Below are 6824 nucleotides of genomic sequence, written 5' to 3'. Positions count from 1 at the left end.
GGTAAACACACACCATATCAAATAAAATCTAAGATTATTTTTCACAATCACAGAATACAGAAGCTGTACATGTTACAGTGAAATGCTTACTTGCATAGTGGATTCTTTTGTTTAGACATGTCCAGTAGCTAGCTAGCTAGCTAGCTAGCTTTTTAAACAATTAACCATAATCCCAACCCATACTAACAGCAATACAAACTGATTATCATAGCTAGCCACCATGCATGAATCTGCAGGGAGCTAAAGCTAACCAAATAGGTTCAATGTTAGCTAGCTAGCTAGCATTAGGATATAACTACGAATGCAAATGGATTCCTGACATATGAATAATATTACTACACAGATCATACACGTTAGCTAGCGGGCCAGCCAGCTAACGTTAGCTAACTAGCTAACAGTATGGTTAAACTTGCAATAAAAATGAGTTTCTGACAAAATTTGAAACATATTATATCTGAAATTGTCAGACTCTTACTCGTATACAGACCTCTCTGTCATGGATGCCCTTAGCTTGAAGATGTAATCCGGATACAGGTGTTTTATACAACAGCCTTCTGAGTTCTCTTTTCAGCTCCCTCTGCATTTGTAATCATACTCTGCTTCCATCGGGCATTACACTGACTGACATTACACTTCAAAACTCTGTCATCTAATTCCGTGACACTGTTGATCGCCGTTCCTTCCCCATCGCTTTCATCAGAAGACTGCAGTGTCTGGTTTTTACCTCAACCAGGGATTTTCTCAGATTCAGAGAGAGTCAGCATGGCATAATCGTCCTCCAGAAAGTAGTCCATCACAATTTTTTCCCACTGACCTTTGCCAATAGCGCCTGTTAAATTCAGGGCAGCAATGTTATTGAGAGCAGTAACAACACTTTCACAGTTCTCCATGATATCTTTTAAAAAGCCACTGTAGCAAGAATTATTTACACATACTGAGCAGCTCACGTAATAGACAGAAGCAGGCTACATGGCAGACCAATCCAAACTCATCTCTCGGTATTTCCAGCCCATCCATTATATCAACCAATTATTGCAGGGGGAAGGATCCTGTCTTTTTCTGTGGCTAAACCAAGCTAGGCTCATATTTTAAAATGTTTATTCGGATTTACATACAGCATGCAAGTTAATTATAAAGGCACATGAAAGTTCACATGTTCCAAAAGGCATTTGTTTGCCAAAAAGTGCCTATTAATAAAAATAAAAACGTACATTCAATTGCCTCTCCTGTGAAGTAGTGACGTGACATGTATGACTGAAGCCTTTTGTGAGAAGTTCAACCTGTGCTTAATACATATGACTGAAGCCTTTAGAGAGAAGTTCAACCTGTGCTTAACATGTATGACTGTAGCCTTTTGTGAAAGGTTCAACCTGTGCTTAGCAGGTCATATTTGTACTGAATGCCATTCCCTTCCATCATCACTTCATGATTTAATCAGAGTTGCCAATGCTATCGTTGTAGATTTGTTTCTCCATCGCTCTACAGGTATAGGATTAAGTTACACAGCTATGACTGACACACACAATGTTAACCCGCTGTTCCCTGCGAGTTCTCACCTGCTGTTACTAACAAGGTCAAGGATTTATCAAGTGAAGGACTTTTATTAACCTCTCTCTCTTACACATACACACACACACACACATACACACACAAACACACACACACGTAGCTCTGTTTGCGTAAATTGTGAAATGACTGTGGAGAGCACTTCACAGTCATTGACATCCTGTTCCTGGGACTGCAATGGGGCACTTGTTGGCGCTAGTCTGTTTCTGGGACTGCAATGGGGCACTTGTTGGCACTAGTCTGTTTCTGGGACTGCAATGGGGCACTTGTTGGCACTAGTCTGTTTCTGGGACTGCACTATGGCACTTGTTGGCACTAGTCTGTTTCTGGGACTGCAATGGGGCACTTGTTGGCACTAGTCTGTTTCTGGGACTGCACTGTGGCACTTGTTGGCACTAGTCTGTTTCTGGGACTACAATGGGGCACTTGTTGGCACTAGTCTGTTTCTGGGACTACAATGGGGCACTTGTTGGCACTAGTCTGTTTCTGGGACTACAATGGGGCACTTGTTGGCACTAGTCTGTTTCTGGGACTGCAATGGGGCACTTGTTGGTACTAGTCTGGGACTGCAATGGGGCACTTGTTGGCACTAATCTATTTCTGATTGAGAATTGAGAAAAAAATCCCAAAAATCACATTGTAGGATTTTTTATGAATTTATTTACACAATTGGTGGCTGACAAAATACTGTTTTGCCGCACTGTATATCTAGCTAGCAAGTCAGACATTGTCTAAGCCATCAGATGCTGAATAGAGGCATTCAAATGAATTAGGGCAACATTTTGGAGTGACAGTGGAATTAACCAATCACATTTTGACTTAATGGGATGTACCATTTCAAAAAAAACGTCTGCCTTCTTGAAGGCCTAAAAGGTCAATGGGCAATAGTGAGCAGTAGTTGTCTAATGGTCTAGCTAGCTAGCTTTTGTTGTCGGCTCGTTTGCAGGGGCTGCAGCAGGTGTTATCAAAGTGGATATTGTCGCTAATTTGTTAGCTTCTCTCCTTTCCAAAAAAATGTTAAATTGACCATAATCTGGTGAGTGGAACTGTGCTATTTATTGCAATGATGTTATCCATCTCTTTGAAAATAACTTAAACGTGTGAAACATTGTTGCATTTAAAGTGGAACTGAAAGAATTTTAGCCACATTAAATCGTCTTCTGACATTAAAACATTTTCTGACGAGCGACCACTTAGATATGGTCATTTTCACGTTTTCAAAAATTCTTAGATTTTTGGGGAATTACTTACTAAGGCATTTGTGAAAGTTCTCAAAGTCAAAAGCGGCTGTTCGTTGGGACAAATAATAGACACTGCAGCAAATAAAACCGGGAAAAAAAACATCTGTCTTGACATTCGCATACTAACTACAGTGCATTCGCGAAGTATTCATACACCTTCCCTTTTTCAACATTTTGTTATTTTACTTAAAAAAAATAATTAACCTATATTTTAAAAAGGAATGTCAATTTAATGGGTCCTGCTTTTTGACGTACATGCTGACATATCACTACGTTTTCTATTGTGATTGGTCAACAACGATTGCGCCGCTTGAAAAATAGAGCAGAATCCTATTTTCTTGGCCAAGCAGCTTTCAAGTGCACGACACCACTGATTGCTCCGTCTAGATAGAATTCTGATATGATTTAAAAAAAAATATCTACACAAAATACCCCATAATGGGTTGGATGCGGAGCATTGCAGCACAGCTATTTTCAGGTTTCTCCAGAGATGTTCGATCGGGTTCAAGTCCAGCCTCTGAGGCCCTGAGCGCTCTGCTGCAGGTTTTCATCAACAATCTTTCTCTACCTTGCTCCGTTCATCTTTGCCTCGGTGCTGACTAGTCTCCCAGTCCATGCCACTGAAAAACCTCACCACAGCATGACACTGCCACCACCATGCTTCACCATAGGGATGGTGCCAGGTTTCCTACAGATGTAACGCTTGGCATTTAGCCCAAGAGTTCAATCTTGGTTTCCAGAGAATCTGGCAAACTCCAAGCAGGCTGTCACGTGCCTTTTACTGAGGAGTGGCTTCCATCTGGTCACTCCACCATAAAGGCCTGATTGGTGGAGTGCTGCAGAGATGGCTCTCCCATCTCCACAGAGGAACTCTGGAGCTCTGTTAGAGTGACCATCAGGTTCTTAGTCACTTCCCTGAAGTAGGCTGTTCTCTCCTAGGCTCTAGGAAGAGCCTTGGAGGTTTCAAACTTATTCCATTCAAGAATGATGGAGGCCACTGTGTTCTTGGGGACCTTCAATGCTGCAGAAATGTTTTGGTACCCTTCCCCAGATCTATGCCTTGACGCAATCCTGTCTCACAGCTCTTAGGATAATTCTTTCAACCTCAAGGCTTGGTTTTCGCTCTGACATGCACTGTCAACTGTGGGACCAATTGAGTCCAATCAAGTTGAAGAAACATCTCAAGGATGATCAATGGAAACAGGATGCACCTGGGCTCAATTTCGGGTTTCATAGCAAAGGGTCTGAATAGTATTATAAATAAAGTATTTCTGTTTTTTATTTTTATAAATTTGCAAAGAATTATAAAAACCTGTATTTGCTTTGTCATTATGGGGTATTGTGATGTCATTATGGGGTATTGTGTGTCAATGGCTGGGGAAAATAACTGATTTAATCAATTTCAGAATAAGGCTGTAACATCACATGGCCGTCATTGCAAAGTGAGAATTTGTTCTTAATTTGCCCACTCTAGCTAGCTAGCTGGCTGGCAAACACTGTCAGTTTATAAAGTCACGTTTAATAGATTTTTGGATTAAGCATTTCTGTTGCATGTAAATGCGTTTTATGCATGCTTACGGTGTACATACATGCACATACGATTCACTTTTCGGCCATCGATAATGTATGTTTTTTTCGTTGCTATGGTCCCTTCGTGTGTGAAGGCAGTACCCGCTTTGACAAGTGCGACAAGTGCATGCTCGGTAACCCATCGCTGTCTGTCTGGAAAACACTTAAGGTGGCTATTCACAGACTCCCGGTAGGAAGACGTATTGGGATGTAATAGCTTGGTGATTGACTGACAAGGGGCTTTATATAACAACACCAGGCTGCTTCAGCACACAGGGGAGGGAAGAGGGGTTCAGCTCTGACCATATTAGACACATAGACGAGATTAAATGGGGATGAGGAAGAGTAAAGTCCATTGGAATGACAGGTGAAGAGGACATGTATGGATAATAGCATCCGCAGTGAAATGGGCCATGCAATACATCAACCATAACAATCTAACAAGGTTGTTTAGCATGGGATACAATCAATATTTAGGTTGTTATCAGGTATCAAGACACTCCTCTGAACAAATGTATTTACACCAAGGGAACATGCTTAGAACCTTTTGGAACAGGCTTATAACATTCTGGAACAGGTTTAGAACCTTTTGGAACAGGATTAGAACATTCTGGAACAGGTTTAGAACCTTCTGGAGCAGGCTTAGAACCTTCTGGAACAGGTTTTGAACCTTCTGGGACAACGTTTGAACCTTCTGGTACAGGTTTAGAACCTTCTGGGACAGGATTAGAACCTTCTGGAACAGGTTTAGAACCTTCTGGAACAGGCTTAGAACCTTCTGGAACAGGATTAGAACCTTCTGGGACAGGTTTAGAACCTTCTGGAACTGGTTTTGAACCTTTTGGAACAGGATTAGAACATTATGGAACAGGTTTAGAACCTTCTGGAGCAGGCTTAGAACCTTCTGGAACAGGTTTTGAACCTTCTGGGACAGGGTTTGAACCTTCTGGTACAGGTTTAGAACCTTCTGGAACAGGCTTATAAACTTCTGGAACATTCTTAGAACCTTCTGGAACAGAATTAGAACCTTCTGGGACAGGCTTAGAACCTTCTGGAACAGGCTTAGAACCTTCTGGAAAAGGCTTAGAACCTTCTGGGACAGGTTTAGAACTTTCTTGGATATAGAACGAGTGAAAGATATGGTGTGAGAGAAAGACAATGGGAAAACAAGATGCTACTTCCACCGTGAATGACTTCACATGAGGAGATGGGGGGCGGGTATAGTGGGTCTCAAGCTCTCGTGGTTTATACCATGCTCACCAGAAGGCCATTAGTGCCTGAGAGGAAAACAGTACAGGGTTGGAACAAACATGAATTACATACAATAAACAAATGAAAGTCCATACTATGGGAAAGTATATAATGTTAGGCCTTAGCAGTAATATTGGTCATCAAGACGCAGTAGCATTAGCAAAGTCACATAACAGACATTCACCTCTAAATCAAATTTACATTCCAACAATGGCAAAGGCATATTATGAAACATGTGCGAGAAAATGTCTTGCGTTACGTGTGTCTCCTCCCAAGCGTAATGCCTTTGTGGTGTGTGTGTGTGTGTGTGTGTGTGTGTGTGTGTGTGTGTGTGTGTGTGTGTGTGTGTGTGTGTGTGTGTGTGTGTGTGTGTGTGTGTGTGTGTGTGTGTGTGTGTGTGTGTGCGTTCTCATTGCATTTACCCAGTACAGTTCTCTCCACCTGTTTCCTTCACCACTATGCTCAACCTTGCCCAAGGTTAATCTGTCACTCTTGGTGTGCATTGGCATTCATTCTTATCTGCCCTAACCACTCAGTTGACTGTCTATCCACCCAATGACCACTCAGCTGACTGTCTATCCACCCAATGACCACTCAGCTGACTGTCTATCCACCAATCAAAACTCAGCTGACTGTCTATCCACCCAATCACCACTCAGCTGACTGTCTATCCACCCAATCACCACTCAGCTGACTGTCTATTCACCCACTCAGCTGACTGTCTATCCACCCAATCACCACTCAGCTGACTGTCTATTCACCCACTCAGCTGACTGTCTATTCAACCAATCACCACTCAGGTGACTGTCTATTCACCCAATCACCACTCAGCTGAATGTCTATTCACCCAATCACCATTCAGCTGACTGTCTATTCACCCAATCACGACTCAGCTGACTGTCTATTGACCCAATCATGACTCAGCTGACTGTCAATTGACCCAATCATCACTCAGCTGACTGTCTATCCACCCAATCACCACTCAGCTGACTGTCTATCCACCCAGTCCACCTCTCAAACTTAATTGTCTTTGTAGGCTACACTGTAAATGAGCCTCCAACAAAGTGCAACCCCAAACATCTACTGATGACTTCACTTTCCCCTCAGAAATACAAGCAGCTTTTACTGTTTTAGTCATAATGAGACAATGTGCATGAGCCTGGCATACTTAAGTAGTTGCCATCTCGTGGTATGAAT

This window comes from Oncorhynchus clarkii, chromosome 21, assembly GCF_045791955.1.
Source record: "Oncorhynchus clarkii lewisi isolate Uvic-CL-2024 chromosome 21, UVic_Ocla_1.0, whole genome shotgun sequence".
In the NCBI taxonomy this organism is placed as follows: Eukaryota; Metazoa; Chordata; class Actinopteri; order Salmoniformes; family Salmonidae; genus Oncorhynchus; species Oncorhynchus clarkii.
This window is presented reverse-complemented; position numbering follows the sequence as displayed.